Source organism: Suncus etruscus, chromosome 15 (genome assembly GCF_024139225.1).
Source record: "Suncus etruscus isolate mSunEtr1 chromosome 15, mSunEtr1.pri.cur, whole genome shotgun sequence".
NCBI lineage: Eukaryota > Metazoa > Chordata > Mammalia > Eulipotyphla > Soricidae > Suncus > Suncus etruscus.
Window position 1 is genome coordinate 55,828,689 of NC_064862.1, and position 17,291 is coordinate 55,845,979.

At 43.7% G+C, this 17,291-nt stretch overlaps 1 non-coding gene across 1 annotated transcript; it reads left to right on the forward strand.

Annotated features, from left to right (window-relative positions):
* Positions 1-11,277: 11,277 nt before the first annotated feature.
* On the forward strand, positions 11,278-11,384 carry LOC126031692 (U6 spliceosomal RNA). The gene has a single exon (XR_007503524.1). It is a non-coding gene; the product is annotated as a U6 spliceosomal RNA (small nuclear RNA).
* The last annotated feature ends 5,907 nt before the right edge of the window (positions 11,385-17,291 follow it).

The following is a 17,291-nucleotide window of genomic DNA, read 5'->3' on the forward strand; positions in this document are numbered from 1 at the left end:
TTTGTTTCTGGCTATTGTGAATAGTGCTGTGATGAACATAAGAGTGCAGTTGCCTTTTCTGCATTGTGTTTTGGGGCCCCTTTGGAGTGGCATTGCTGGGTTGAATACCTAACCTTTTTGAGGATAGACACCTATTTTGAGTAAATGGAAACATTCACATTGACTATACAATAGGGTCTGTTTCCATGCTCTATGTTTTTTCCATTTGGCTTTTTGGCCACACCCAGTGGAATTCATGGGTTACTCCTGGCGCTGTGCTCAGAAATCGTTCCTGGCAGGCTCAGGGGACCATATGGGATGCCGGAGATTAAACCTGGGTTGATCCTGAGTCAGCAGCATACAAGGCAAACACACTATCCACTGTGCAATTGCTCCAGTCCCCTTAGCTTTAACTTTCTGTGATGCCAGGTGATCAAACCTAGGCCCTCCACATGCAAAATTTGGGCTCTACTATGAACCACAGTCAGTAATAGAGCCTATTTCAAATACCTCTATGATAAGCATTTTCTATGGGCTGGCCAATAAATCCATTTCTACCAGAAAATAATAAATATACATTTCTTAGAGTATCTAGAAGCAGATTCTTCGATGTTAGAGATGCAAACATTGGGGATCACTTTTATGTATAGTGTGAGGCAGGAGTTAGGTAGAATAACAAATAATCCAACTGACCCACCAGGGTTTATGGGAAAAGGTTTATTTCTTTCTTGCAGTGTGCTTTGATCACACAGTTTCAGTGTCTGGGTCTATTTCTGGGTTGAATTTTCTTCCATGTATTTGCCTATTCTCATTCCAAAATTACTCTTCATTTCTGTCGTCCAATAAGTCATAATACCCGGTGGCATATGCTTTTCTGTTTTGTTGTTCTTCTTGAAAACTGTCTCAGCTAGTCTAAATCCTTTGCATTTACATAAACATTTTCAAATCAGCTTCTCAATTTCCATAAAAACACCATCTGGGAATTCAACTGGAATTGCGTTAAACCTATAGATCAATTTGCAGAGATTCGACATCATGGCCATATGGAGTGCTTCAGTCCATGACCATGGTTTATTCTTTCATCTATTTGGGGTTTTAAAACTTTTTATCAATGACTTCAGAATTTTTCATGCACCAGACTTACTGCATTTTGCTACATTTAATTTTAGTAGCTATTTAATTAAAAAAAAAAAACTATTTCCAGGAGACTTTTTGTTAAGTGTTTTCTGGTACAGAAAAAAAATATTTGAGATGCAGAGAGATGGGTAGGGTGTTTGCCTTGTAAACAGTCCACCCAGATTTGATTCCTACCACCACTATATTGTCCCGTGAGCCTCATCAGGAATGATCCCTGAGCTTAGATGCCGAAAATAAACTCAGATCATCACCAAGTGTGGACCCACAAACAAAATCTCCAAAATTCACTTAATTTAATGACATTTTCATTTATCTTAATGAACTAAGCTTTGAAAGCTGGTTTGTTCTAGGAAAAGTTTACGTAGCATGAACTTTCTGGGTATTTGAGAACCACTGCAGAGGATCAATGGCAGTGACATGAAGCATAGCTCGGAGTAGTCGGTGACCTCCTCCACCATCAAGGACAATAAATAGCCCTGATGAGATGACACTAGAGCTGCATGCACCTGGGCTACCTTGAGGACTCTGAGTAACACATGAAAGACGACAGACACTGCCAGAATGACCTTTTCTCAAATCTGCCATGATCTTTCTTGAATAACTTTGGAGGTCGGGAGGTGGGAGGAAAAGACTTCTCCAACCTATGGAGGCATGTTTGAGAAATGGCTACACTCTCACTTCCTTCCTCTCTGGGATCTAATTCCTCCAAGTAACTTTTCTGCCCAGCTCCTCATCTTTGCCCCAGACCTAACCAAGCTGATGCTTGCCTGGACTGGGGAGAACAGGAGAGTGAGGCCCTGAGGAGACACACAGGACCATGTGTGAAAGAAGAGGCCTGAGCAAAGCCCATCCCTAGATGGGGTTTATTTACTTTTCCACTTCATTTGTTTTAGACAAGGGTGGGCTGGCAGCCCAGGAACCAGCAGAGCTATATCCTAGGGGTCTCAGAGATGAAACCACAGGCCTCTAGACTTTGGCCACATCCACTGGACCCCTTTTTGCATTTTCAATGAAGGTACCACATGAACTTGCCGGCTTCTGCTCTCTCCCATCCTGGCCATCCAAGGCCGCACATCTCAGTAGGCAGCCATGTGGCCGGGAATATTTCTGGAGAACTCTCTGCCCTCTTCCCCCACCCCTTTCTGTTTGCCTTTTATTGATTCTTCTCTCCTGCCTTTGTCAGCCCTTGCCAGAAACCCTCCTGTTATTAAAAGCAGTCCCAGTTGCCCATACTTTTCATTTCCTTTGAATTACATTAATTGCCTGACAGCTAAAAAAAAATAAAATAAAATAAAAAATAAAATAAAAAGCGAGCTGGTATTTTCAGATTTCAGCTGCTGGTCGGCAAGAAATATTTACCAGCTCCTGCAGATTTATAAAGATGGCATAGAGATGCCTGGAGACTAACAATCAGAAAATACAGCCGCAAAACAACGCTCTTTTTATTCTCTCCCCCCCCCCACATCCCCCTTCAAGGTTAAATGCTCAGAATGCTAAAAAGAAATTGTCCGTACAGCAAAAGAGGAAGCCGGAAGCTGGCAGGCTGTACCCTGGACAAAAGAGAACCACTGCAGGTTTAAAGCAAGATTCCACAATAATTATGAATTTAATAAGAGGAGCTTTGGTGTTGATTTTTTTTCTTTTATTTCATGCCCATCTGGATGGAGTGCTGGCTTTCAGGGCACAGTAATTCTCAGCCATGGAAACCCTGAGTTGGAGGAGGTATTGGATGCAGAAGAAGCAAAGAAAGGGAAGAGGCAACCATGAGGCTTCCTGAGAAGCAAGGCTTTCAGAAGCAGCTTGGACTCAGCTCTCACTGTCTGGCCTTCTTGGGACATCAGAAATGTCACACTCTGAGGCTGGAGCCTTAGTACAGAAGAAAGAGTGCTTGCCTTGCATGTAGCCCACCTGGGTGCAATCCTCAGCATATGGTTCTTTAAGCACCAACAGAAATTATTCCTTAGTGTAGAGCCTCAAAACTCATGGGAAAAATATAAAGAAAAGTAAAGAAAAGAAGGGCCAGAGCAATAGCACATTTGCCTTGCATTGCTGACCCAGGACGGACCTCGGTTCGATTCCCAGCATCCTATATGGTTCCCCAAGCCAGGACCAATTTCTGAGCGCATAGCCAGAAGTAAAGCCCAAAAAACAAAAAATAAAAGTAAAGAAAAAAAATATTGCATGCTGGTTTGACAGACAGTTAATGGTGAACATACTAAGACCGGGAGACTCCCAGGCCCGGGCCTTTGGCTCTTCCCAAGCAGAGCAAACTCGGCAGAGACTCCTGGAGAAAGATCAGAGCCTCCCACCTGTCCCCACTCAGCACTGACTCACTGCCAAAGGGCTGGACACTCCACAAACACTCCACAAATACTTGCCCCAGAGACTCCTGATTCTTGTTTCTCCAGAGCCATCTTCATGCCTCTGCTAGGAATATTTCCTTAACTGTGCCCGAAGATTCAATGCAACAGCCCCAACAGTGCTGGGTGACACTGGGGCCATCGCCAGCAGTGCTGGGAGGGAACCATGTGATGCCAGGGAGAAAATGTGAGTCCTTGCATGTGGCCTGGTTTCAGTGCTGTCTTCAATGACCCACACATTTGCCCTTTAACCACTCACTCATCTCTGAAAATCTGTTATAAACATCTTTTAAGTTGCTTCTTTACTGAAAGTGGCTGAATTCATGAAACACTGAATGAATCATTTTAAAATGAGCAAATCAGTGGCATTTAGTACAACCCACCTCCCTTTCCAAAACACATTAGCAGCCCAAGCCTATAACCCAGAACCCCTTTCTTTATTTTTGTTGTTTTTGAGCCACACCCAGTAATATTTAAGGGTTACTCCTAGTTCTGTGCTCAGAAATCACTCCTAGCAGTGCTCAGGGAACTTATATAGGATGCCAAGGATCAAGCCTGGATCAGCCATATGCAAGGCAAATGCCCTCACAGCTGGTCCCCCAGGCCACCCTTAAATTATTCTTCTCCATCACTTTCCTTCTCCAAGTCCTGCTCTCTGTCCCTATGGATAAACCATTCTAGATATTTCCCAGAAATAGTACCGATGGTCACCTTTGTGTCTAGTACTTGACACTGAACAAAATACTTTGAAGAGAACCACATGGCAATGGGTTTTGAATTCTTTCTTTTTTATGGCTGCATAATATTACCCCATAGGCCAGGGGTGCACCCCCAAATATAAAGGGTAATGTGGTTTTGTTAGTTTTGTTTTGTTTTGGGAGGTTGTGCAGGGGCCACACCCTGTAGTATTCAGGGTTTACTCCTTGCTCTGCGCTCAGGAATCATTTCTAATCAGTCTCAGGGGGCCATATGGATGCCAGGGATTGAACCCGGCTGGGCCACCTGCAAAGCAAATGTCCTTCCTACTGTACTATTAATTCAGGCCCATAAAAGGTAATGTACTATATTGAGGGGATCGACCACACTGGGTGGTGTTCAGAGCTATTCCTGATTTTGTGCTCATGAGCTATTCATGACTGTGTTTGTGGGACCATGAGGTGCCTGGGACCAAAATGGAGTCATTCACAGGTAATATTAAGCTTCTTAGACCCACCCCACCCCCTCAGGAACCATCTCTCCAGCCCTGATGGGTTTTTTTGGTTTGGGGTTTTGTTTTGTTTGTTTGTTTGTTTTTGGGGGGTTTTGGGGGGGTGGCGGCACTCAGGTTACTCCTGGATCTGTGCTCAGAAATTGCTCCTGACAGGTATTTGGGACCATATGGGATGCCAACGTTGGTCCTGTGTCGGCCGCTTGCAAGGCAAATACCCTACCACTGTGCTATCTCTCCGGTCCCCCTGATGTACTATTTTTTTTAAATATTCTATCAAAAAGACACAGCTAAGGAGACAAAAGAGATTGTTGTTGTCAGCAGCTGGGCAGCAGAAGGAGACATTTACCAGGAAAGACAGGGATCAGGGCCAGAGGGCATTTGTCTTGCATGCAGCAGACCAGGGTTTGGTCCCTGGCAACCCAGGGACCTTTAAATCCAGCAGGAGTGATTCATCAGTGCAGAGCCAAGCGTAGCCCCTGAGCATGACTGAGTGTGGCCCAAAAACCGAAAGGGGATGGATGTTCCCTATTCTGACTTTGCAGCACATACATCTTGACATGTGCATTGAAATTCACCAAATCAGCCTTGGGGGATGGGATGGGGTGGAGGAAAACTCCTCCCCTATCCATTCATTCACAAGCTGCAGAGGCAAGAGCTGGGCTTGGAGATCCCACATGCCAGGAGTTGGTCCCTTGCACTGGTATGTGGTGGGCACTGTGCTGGACAGCTAGCCAAAGAACCCCTGGACTGCCAGTTTGTCTGAGGGGGGGCAGATTCCCCCATGCCAGAATGGTTTTCATGGCCAGATCTGGTAACCTGGGCCTTGGGAGGTGGGATGGGGTGGAGGCAAACTCCTCCCCTATCCATTCATTCACAAGCTGCAGAGGAGAGAGCTGGGCTTGGAGATCCCACATGCCAGGACAGCTTGCCAAAGCAGACCCTCTGCAGGGGTGTCCTTTTTTTTTTTTTTTTTTTTTACTGATAACCATTTTCAAAAGTGCGCGGGCACGAATATACACTTTTTAACATCATCCAAAAATATTCTAATTCTTGACTATTTATAGGAAAGGAAATGAAATATCCTATATATGGAGGATAGCACTCAAATAGAACTCTGAAGTCAGTGTCTAAGTGAACGTTACTTTCTATACAGTTGTCCTCTCTGACTGCCGAGCCTTATCCTTAAACATTTCATCTATACAATGTATATAGCCCCTCTTCTATATTGCCTTTCCACACCCAGAGACCTTTCTACTCCCCCCATATCCCAACCCGGATTTGCTATCTCCCCCTTATTTAACCTTATTTACCCTCAGTTTTTAATTCGTTAGGCACCAAGACCGACCTTCTTCCCAACAGACCACCATCCAGCTCCTCAATGAAAGACACCCTCTTGATCCCTCATCTTGTGTCTCAGCAAGAAACCACGACCAATAAGCCTCCTGACTCAAGCTTGTGACACCTCTCACCCCCATCAAATCGTGGACGGTTGCATGATACCTGATTCAGCTGCAGCAAAACCCCCAGCTCAAGGACACTACAGTACTCTGAAATGCTGCAAATCATATCTTAAACTCTAGACCAATGTCTGTGATACAAAAAAGTACCTTGGCTTTCACTCCCCACAAGAATATCTCAGAAGACCTAATTGGGAGGCCTATATTGCCTACGTAAGCTTAATACCTTTATAATAATGTATCTTAAGATATGTATTTCTAAACATACAGATAGCCTCCCTCATCACTTTCTTTTTTCAAAAACCTTTTTTTCCTTTTTTTTCTCAATTTCCTTTTTAATATATCTCAATTTTATCTATATATTCTATTTTTATATATACATATTTTTCTACCCTCACCAGTTTTGCTGCTGCTTGGTACAAAAACTAAGAAAACGTCTTGCCTGGGATAAAAGTTCAGACCACACCACAGATACTGTATGTGTAGCCTGTCATCCTTACCCGGAATAGCACCAGCAATACAAAAGGACGTTTTTGTATAGGCACAGTAAATAAGGGGAAATCATGGACTCAGGCACAAGATCTTATCTTCTAAGGGTAATAACTCACACTTCTTATGCAAGGGTGCCTTCCATCCTGGACATAGTCATGTGGATACAACTCAGTCTCCACAAGATTGGACAGTGTTAGTTCATTCTCAAATCCCAGATCCCAGACGTAGAACTGAAACAAACCCCTGCAACAACACCAGGAACTAAGCTCCGTTGGGAGATATACTTGTGCCAGTGTTAATATGACAACGAGGACAGCAAGGAAATGACAACTTGACCTAATACCAGGAGGTCCTACGACATCACCTAACACTAAGTGGAAATCAGAAGATGTATTGTCCTTTGAACTATGAAAAAGAAGAGCACTAACTACAGAAAACTGACTTTGACAACCGTGACTGGGCAGAACGTACCTTGAGACCATTAAGGAAAACCCTACCCTAGGCTATAGCCCAGAATCACTTACAAAAATCAAGATTTCTTAGTACAGAGGTCCAATTCTGACAACAGAGACTGAGCAGAACCTTTGGAACCATAATTTCCTAGACTTCGGCTTAGGGAACGAGCAATGGAGCACCTGATTCAGAAAACTGAACATACCAACAATGTTGGAACAGTACCTCTAGAACCTTAAAAAGACTCTATCCTAGGCCTCGTCCTAGGACCTGTGCAAATACCAAGATTGCTTGCTACAGTGGCCTTATTTTCTCATCCACAACTGAGAGGAAAGATTCCTGACACCACATACACCAAAAAAAAAAAAAAAAAAAAAAAAACCTGGGGTATGGAACCAGTGGTTGTTCCTATGACAATATGCTTCAAGAGTGGAGAAACCCTGAATCTCTTAGGCTACGGGAATTTCCTTCCTTCCCCAATACTTGGGGTAACACCAAACCCTGCCACTGCAGTGCTTTTTCTAGTTTTGTTTTGTTTTATTTTTTGTGTTTTTTGATATTATTTTCCTTCTCTTTTTTCTTCCACTTTTTTCTTTCTTTTTCACTTTTGTGGATATTATTCGGTGATTTTTTTTTCTTTTTTAGTAGTTGATACCAAATTTTTTCTTCTCTTTTTCTTAACCTTTTTGTCTCCAACAGAATAGCATAATTTGAATCATTCAGCCTCATAAATTGAGGGGGGGGGGAAGAATGATACCAGGACCAGTCATATGAACATGTAGTGTAAATAAAAAATGACCAGACTGGAAAACCAAACAGAATAGATACCCAACCTATAACAAGCTGTAAGGTGGAGATCAGTTGCACTAGGATTCTGAGGGGTAAAAGGAGGGATATGTGGGAGACATGCTGGGAACAGGAGTGGAGAGAAGACAACTTTGGTGGTGGGAATGCCCTTCATTCACTGTCACTATGTACCGTAAATAATTCTGTGTAATGAACTTCAGTCACAATAAAAGAAGAAGGAGAAGAAGGAAAAGAAGAAGAAGAAGAAGAAGAAGAAGAAGAAGAAGAAGAAGAAGAAGAAGAAGAAGAAGAAGAAGAAGAAGAAGAAGAAGAAGAAGAAGAAGAAGAAGGAGAAGGAGGAGAAGGAGAAGGAGAAGGAGGAGAAGAGGAAGAAGAAGAAGAAGAAGAAGAAGAAGAAGAAGAAGAAGAAGAAGAAGAAGAAGAAGAAGAAGAAGAAGAAGAAGAAGAAGAAAGAGAAACATAAAAAAAAGAAAGAAATTCACCAAATCAGATGCTTCGCAGAGTGACGTTTTCCCTACTTAATTCTACCCCAGTCTCAAAAGTAATAAAATTAATTTCCTTGACACCATGAACAAACTTACTCCCGGCCACTCTTGCTCAGTACTAGGATAGATCAATTTTCTGTTAGCTTCAGCTCTTGGGGTTTTCTGGGCACCAGCACTCAGCTAGAATGAGACCGAGCCATCTCCCCACTCTTCCAATTTCGAGAAAGCAGAATGTCAGGTCCCCTCCAAGTCCCCTTCCCATGACGGTTTCCGTGCAGAGGAGACTGCAGCGAATCTCAGAGCCAGCTTCATCATGGGCAGCCACACTGCCACTCCCCATTAGAAACACCCCCCAACCTCTGCCCCTTCCCACACTCAGATGCCCACGTCCCTCTCACTCTTGAGCAGGCCAGATGTGGGCCTTGCTTCTTAGACTCAGAGTCTCTGGCAAAGGCTGGACCAAAAGAAAAGTACAGCAGCTGGGAGAGCGCTTGTCTTGAGCAGAGCCCACTGGGTTTCATCCCCTGCACCTCAAAGGGTCCCCTAAGCCCCACCAAGAGTAATCCCAAAGCATAGAGCCAGGAAATAAGCCCAGAAGCATAGTCAGGTGTGTCCCTCCAAAAAAAAGGTGGTGGAGTGCCAATGCCATGCCTGGGGCCATTGGCAATCAGATAGCCTTGTCACCTGCCTCCTGCCTTAGAGATATTGGGACAGTAAGGCATCAGTCCTTGGGCTTTGAGGAAAAGGGACCTGGAACCTCTCAGGCCAGCTGGGAACTGAGGCTGAGGGAACCAATAGGCTCAGGGACTCAGGGACAACAGGAGCATGGCCACATAGCCATGGATCAGTTCAGCCATGCCTGGGGACCCCAGATTCTCCCTGACTCCTGGCGTGAAAGCACCTATTCTGGGAGCTAGCATAATGGTGCCTAAATCCCTGTCCAGGAAAGAGAAATGGAGAGTGAGTTTTTTAATTCATCATTGGTTGAATTTGGATGTAATTATCAGGCACCAGTAAAATAACTAATACACACACACACACACACACACACACACACACAACACACACACAATCTTTAGTGACTTCAAAGGAAACCAGCGGCTCGGGCCTCTGGGTGTTTTCTTAACTTTTCTGATAAAGATTAAACCTGCCTGGAGCCATTTTAGCTTTGGCCTAATTAACTGTGAACTCATCAGCAAAGCATCTCTAAACTGTGTCTTCTGCTTAGAATTTGGGGTTTGTTTTTTTTTTTTTTTCTCCTCTCCCTAATAAAGCTAAGGAAATGCTAGGAGCTACGTGGCTAATTATCACTACATAGATTAACAAGAGAATTGAGTCACGTGAACAGAAGAAATCAAAGCTTTGCCCTTTTATCTGGAGATTCGGGAAAGTTTTGCCCAGGACTGGCGGTAACCCCTTGACTGGATGTGCTGGTAGAAAATCATCCTTATCTCATTTGTTCATACTAAAAGGGCAAAGGAGGTGGGAAAAAAAGCCATTTCTATTGTTCACTTTATTTTTTTAATATAGATGTTAGAAATAAAAAGACAGAAGAAGGGGCCGGAGAGATAGCACAGAGATAGGGCATTTGCCTTGAAATCAGAAGGATGGTGGTTCGAATCCCGGCATCCCATATGGTTCCCCAGCCCCGCCGGGGGCGATTTCTGAGCGTAGATATAGGAGTAGCCCCTGAGTGCTGCTGGGTGTGACCCAAAAACCAAACCAAACAAACAAACAAAAAGACAGAAGAAGCTGTGAAAGGAGAGTCCACTTGGGTTGGGCCCAATTATTTCTCGTCTGGCTTCAAATCCCACGGCTCTGTCCCTGCCCGGTTCCTCCTGACTCTAAGTCAGGCACATCTGACTCTGGCTTTGAGAAGTTTCTCAACCCCAGGTCTTAACTTGGTCTGATTCCACTGCCTAAAACTCATGTCCCCACCTTCCTCCTCCTCCTGATGGAACCCTTCCAGGGCCTGGGCCTGTCGTAGTATCCTGATGGACCTCCACCTCTCTTCTTGACATTCAGTTGTGGCCAAGACTCTTTTGCACTTTGTTTCCTGCTTAGCTCCCACTTTCCTCTAGTGACAGGGGTTATTCCTGACTCTGCACTCAGGAATTACTCCTCACTGGCTCAAGGGACCATATGGGATGCTGGGGACCTAAGCAATGTCAGCCACGTGCAAGGCAAGCTGTGCTATGGCTTCGTCTATCCCCAAGACTATCCTTCCACTGCATCTCAGTTGCTTTTAACTAGCTCTGTGCATCCCCTCCTACCCTGCTGTAACTGAAATATGAAGGATTACGCTAATCGTCGCCACATTTTAATAATTGATGATCTGTTTGCTTAACATTTCGTTATGATGTAAGAAGTCTCCAGTGCAAAATACTCTCTGCTAATGGCTCAAATAAAATTGATCGAGTAGGTTGGGTGGTTTGGTGTTGACTTTTTAAAAATAAAATCCCAGCCGGAAATAGCATTGAGGTAGGGCATTTGCCTTGCATGCAGAAGGATGGTGATTCGAATTCCGGCATCCCATATGGTCCCCCATGCCTGCCAGGAGCACAGAGCCAGGAGTAACCCCTGAAAGCTGCCAGGTGCCAGTGCTACCAAAAACAAAACAAAAAATAAAACAAATAAATAAATCCCAAACACTATGGCATTTCCCAAGATTGGTGTTTGTAGGTAAGAAAGTCTGAGAACTGGGGCTAAAGTGATAGCACAGTGGGGAAGGTACTTACCTTGCTCACAGCCAACTCGGGTTCGATCCCTGTCATCCCATATGTCCCCCAAATGTGCCAGGGATAATTCCTGAATGCAGACCAGGAGTAATCACTGAGCAATGCAGGTGTGACCCAAGAAATGAATGAAAGAAAATAAATATATAAAAACTGGAGCCTGTGCTCACTTCAGCAGCACATATACTAAAATTGGAATGATACAGAAAAGATTAGCATGGCCACAGAGCAAGGATGACACGCAAATTCATGAAGCATTCCATATTTTTCTGGAGGAGAAAGAGGAAAAAAAAAGAACTGGAGCCTGTGTTAAGGTTTCTGGGCACCAAACCTCAAACCAACCATTCTGAGAAACTGTCTGTAATCTTCAATAAACCTTCACATGTCCACTCGGACCACTGAAGTCCCAGCTCAGGGTTATTCCTTCACTAGTGAGGGTGTCTGTCAGCTGAATCCCCACCTGCAAATGCCCAGCTATGAGGGAGAAATAAAACCCAAAGGAGATGCATGTATCTGCCAGATCAGATGCAGGTATCTCACGAGATGATCCCTACCTCCCTCATCCATCTGAACCAGTCTCATCTCCCTTGAGAGATGGACCAGCCCCATTACCCCAGAAAGATGGACCAGTCCCATATATTCAGACAGACAAATGGACCAGCCCCCATTTCCCCAACAGACAAACAGAATCAGCTGACACTGACCAGCATGTCCTTTGGTGGGAATGGCAGAGTCTCCCACATGCCAAATCTCACCCAGGCTGGCTCTAGCACCCATGTTCTCTAACACAGCCATGACCATTCACTCGTGTAGAGTTCTTCGTTACTTTGTCCACCAGGCCCAGTGGTCTCAGCCTCCAGTGACCAGTGCTTGGTCAGTGGGTGTCAAAAGGTTGAGTGATCATTCGGTGGGCACCTATGTGAGCATCTAGACACCTATGACCTGTCTGCAGGGTAGTAAGTGTAGAGTTTACAGGTCACTGCTCTGACCCCCAAAGCTGAAAATCTTTGTTCTGGACCTTTTCCATCAGCTTTCCAACATCAAGTTTAGAATTTTCCAGAATGAGGCCAGACAGGGGTTTAGGGAATTAATATCATGTCCCCAGAAGCCATTGACCAAAGGTCACATATCTCTTTCTTCAGGCTCCAGGCTGGATACATAGAGTTTCTGAGGATTGGGCAGGCAAGCCTGGGTAGATCTAAAAGCTCTGCTGCTGGTGAAAAGGACCCTAGGAAGGACTGGAAAGGATATGGCTCTGGCAGATCTCCATGGGAGCTCAACTAGCTGGAGACCCACCCTCCTGGATCACCCTAGAAACAGGAGAAGGATGTGAGGGCTGAGGAGAAAAAATGATGTGTCCCAGCAGGACACAGAATGGAAGAGATGGGGAAAATTGGAATACTGAAAGATAGCAGTGGGTTCCATTGTGTACAGGAAGGGGGTACTAGTACAAGGAAGCCAAGGGGTTGGAGACTTGAGGTTCCACATCCCCTCTCAGAATTCCACCCAGATGAGGGGAATATGGAGGGGACCCAAGAAGAATGATCCAAGCACAAGAATGTCACAAGTGGGGTAAGCCCACAGACAGGTGGCCATGTGATCTGCTCTGACCCAGAAGGGGAAGTGCTTTCTTTTAATGGAAAACTGGGGGGTGTCCTCATGAAGTTGGAGCTCAAGCTCAGCTTCACCCAGAGGTGGGCAAGAGTGTTGATGGGCCTCCTGGACTGAGACGTGGGAAACCATAAAGATTTCACCCCAGGATTCCCAGTGACAATCAAAGAAGAACACAGCAAAAACAGCTCTCAAGTGCCTAATCTGAGGTAGGTTTGCCTCCGCCCACAAGGAGAGGGGTTAATTCCTGCCTGTTTTGGGACTAAAGGGGACTTTTTAGAAAGCAACAACTGTGACTGCTTCCTGATTCCCAGTGACAATCAAAGAAGAGCACAGCAAAAAAAAAAGAATGCAGTTGGTTTGCTTTGCTCCACTTCTTATAGAACATGAACCCCCTTGCAACATGTAGTAAGAATCACACTTCAGGCCCGTAGAGATAGCACAGCGGTGTTTGCCTTGCAAGCAGCTGATTCAGGACCAAAGGTGGTTGGTTTGAATCCCAGTGTCCCATGTGATCCCCCATGCCTGCCAGGAGCTATTTCTGAGCAGACAGCCAGGAATAACCCCTGAGCACCGCCGGGTATGGCCCAAAAACCAAAAACCAAAAAAAAAAAAAAAAAAAAAAAAAAAAAAGAATCACACTTCAGGCATGGCAATTGGGAAACAATGCAGGACAACAGCATGCATAGAGAATGAAGATGGCAGCTCTGATGACCCAAAAATGCCAACCACCTAATTAACCTTTCAGATAAGGAGTTTAGAAAAGAAATATGGAGAATGTTCGTAGAACATTAAAGAAAGTATAGATCAATCTGAACAGTCCACAAATATAAAAATCAGAAAACTCCAAACTGAAATAATGAAACTAAAAAACGCAGTAGAGGAAATGAAAAACTCTATGAAAATTCTCTCCAATAGAGTAATAGCAGCTGAAGACAGAATTAGTTAGCTGGAAGATGAGATGCATAGTAACTTTATACAGCAGAAGAGATTGGAAAAGAACTTTAAAGCAAATGATCAGACAATGGAAACACTACTCAAAGATTGTGAACAGATGAAAATAGAAATGTTCAATATTCAACAGAAAAAAAAAAACAACAGATTAGAATCATTGGAATCTCAGAAACCCAGGAAGAAAATCCCAGGAAGAATCAACAGTCAAGAACATCATTACAGGGGCCGGGCGGTGGCGCTAAATGTAAGGTGCCAGCCTAGCCTGCGCTAGCCTTGGACGGACCGCGGTTCGATCCCCCAGTATCCCATATGGTCCCCCAAGCCAGGAGCAACTTCTGAGCGCATAGCCAGGAGTAACCCCTGAGCATTACCGGGTGTGGCCCAAAAACCAAAAAGAAAAAAAGAACATCATTACAGAGAAACTTCCAGAGCTAAAGACCACATGCAACCAAATCCTGCATGCCCAAAGAGTACCAGCTCAAAGAGACCCAAAGAAAAGCATCCCAAGACACATTCTAGTCACAATGATGAATCCCACAGATAGGGATGAAATACTGAAAGCAGCAAGATCAAAAAGGGAAATTACATTCAAAGGAGCATCCTTAAGATTTACAGCAGACCTGTCTCAAGAAACCCTCAAGACCAGAAGGCAGAGGTGGGATATAGTGACAAAACTCAATTAAATGAATGCTTCACCTAGAATACTACACTCAGACAGATTCACTATCAGGTTTGAAGGAAGTATACATGGCTTCACAGATAAACAACAGCTCAGAAACTTTACAGACTCAAAACCAGCCCTAAAAAAAGCTGAAAGGGGCCAGGAAAGTGGCGCTAGAGGTAAGGTGTCTGCCTTGTAAGCGCTAGCATAGGACAGACCACGGTTTGATCCCCTGGCGTCCCATATGATCCCCCCAAGCCAGGGGCAATTTCTGAGCACATAGCCAGGAGTAACCCCTGAGCATCAAACGGGTGTGGCCCAAAAACAAAAAAAAAAAAACAAAAAAAACAAAAACAAAAAAAGCTGAAAGGTCTACTTTAAGGAAAGAAAGACCAACAGATACACCAAACTTCTAAACCAGGAGTCTCAAACTCAATTTACCAGGGGGCCGCAGGAGGCAAAGTCAGGGTGATCCTTGAGTGCAAAATCAATAGTAAGCCTTGAACATTGGGGGGTGTGACCCAAACAACTAAAACAAAACAAAACAAAAAAAGATTCCTCTAGGGCAGGGCTACAAAATGTTGTATGGAGGGCCGCAAACAGCCCGCAGGCTGCGAGTTTGAGACCCCTGTAAAGATGACACTTAATCCCATGATAATTACCTCTCTCAACGTCAATGGATTAGATGCACCTGTTAAGAGACACAGAGTGGCAAAATGGATCAAAAAGATGAATCCAATGTTTTGCTGCCTACAATAAGCACATTTAAATAATCAAAACAAGCATAGACTCAAAATCAAAGGCTGGAGGAAAATCATCCAAGCAAACAACTCCCTTTAAAAAAGTTGGAGTGGAGGCCGAAGCAGAGGCACAAGGAGTAAGGCATTTGCCTTGCCCACACTAGCCTAGGACAGACCACAGTTTGATCTCCCAGCATCCCATATGGTCCCCCAAAGCCAGGAGCGATTTCTGAGCACATAGCTAGGAGTAACTCTTGAGTGTCACTGGATGTGGACCAAAAAAAAAAAAAAAAACAACGACAACAACAACAAAGCTGCAGTGGCCATATTAGTATCAGATGAAACAAACTTTAGAATCAGTTATAAGTTATAAGGGACAAAGATGGTCATTTTATACTAATCAAAGGATATGTACAACAAGAAGAAATTACACTTCTAAACATATATGCACCCAATGATGGACCTGCAAAATATTTAATACAACTCTTGACAAACTTAAAAGAAGATGTCAATACCAGCACAATAATAGTGGAAGATCTCAACACTGCCCTGACACTGTGAACTAAAAAGAAACACAGAAGAAAAACTTTAACACCTGGAAACTAAACAGTTCACTACTGAACAACCAGTGTGTCAGAGATGAAATCAAAAAGGAAATCAAAACATTCCTGAAAACAAATGACAATGAAGACACAATGTGTCAGAATTTAGGGGACACAGCAAAAGCAGTACTAAGAGGAAAATTTATAGACTTGCATGCACACATCAGAAAGGAAGAAGAGGCTTATATAAAAAGCTTAATGACACAGCTTTTAGAACTAGAAAAAGACCAACAAAAAGAACCAAAAATAAGTAGGCAGAAGGAAATAACAAAGCTTAAAGCAGAAGTCAATGAATGAAAATCCAAAAAACAGGGGCCGGGCGGTGGCGCTGGAGGTAAGGTGCCTGCCTTGCCTGCGCTAGCCTAGGACGGACCGCGGTTCGATCCCCCGGCGTCCCATATGGTCCCCCAAGAAGCCAGGAGCAACTTCTGAGCGCATAGCCAGGAGTAACCCCTGAGCGTCACAGGGTGTGGCCCAAAAACCAAAAAAAAAAAAGAAAATCCAAAAAACAATTTGAAGGATCAACAAAAACAAAAGCTGGTTTTTGAAAAAATAAACAAGATCGATAAACCACTAGCAAAACTTACAAAGAAACGGAGACAGAAATCTAATACAGCAGATTAGAAATGAAAAGGGGGAGATCACCACAGATACTGCAGAGATTCAAAGGGTAATCAGAGACTACTTTAAGAAAATCTATTCCATGAAACATGAAAACCTGGAGGAAATGGATAAATTCTTGGACTCTTATAATCTTCCACGGTTAAACCAGGATGATCTTGCATATCTAAACAGACACATCACTACTGAGGAAATTAAAATGGTCATCAAGAGTCTTCCCAAAAACAAAAGCCCAGGCCCAGATGGATTCACTAATGAATTCTTTCAAACCTTTCACGGGAAACTACTACCAATCCTCTTCAGGCTCTTCCATGAAATTGAAGAATTAGGAACACTCCCAAACAGTTTTTATGAAGCTAACATCACATACCAAAATCAGACAGAAATGCTGCAAAAAAGAGAAAACTACAGACCAATATCCCTGATGAACACAGATGCAAAAATTCTCAAACAGGAAAACAGGATCCAATGCCTCATCAAAGTCATTCACCACAACCAATTAGGTTTCATTCCAGAAACGCAAGGATGGTTTAACTTATGTAAATCAATCAACATAATACACCATATCAACAAAAAAAAGAAAAAGAAAAAGAAAAACCATATGATCATATCAATAGATGCAGAGAAAGCATTTGATAAGATCCAACACACATTCTTTTTATTTTGTTTTGTTTTGTTTTTGGGTCACACCCGGCAGCACTCAGGGGTTACTCCTGGCTCTGGGCTCAGAAATCGCCCCTGGCAGGCACAGGGGACCATATGGGATGGTGGTATTCGAACCACTGTCCTTCTGCATGAAAGGCAAACGCCTTACCTCCATGCTATCTCTCCGGCCAACCAACACACATTCTTGATAAAAAAAAAAAAAAAAAAAAAAAGCTCTCATCAAGATGGGAATAGAAAGAACTTTTTTCAGTATAGTAGAGGCAATATTCCACAAGCCAATGGCAAATATTATTCTCAATGGAGATAAACTAAAAGCTTTTC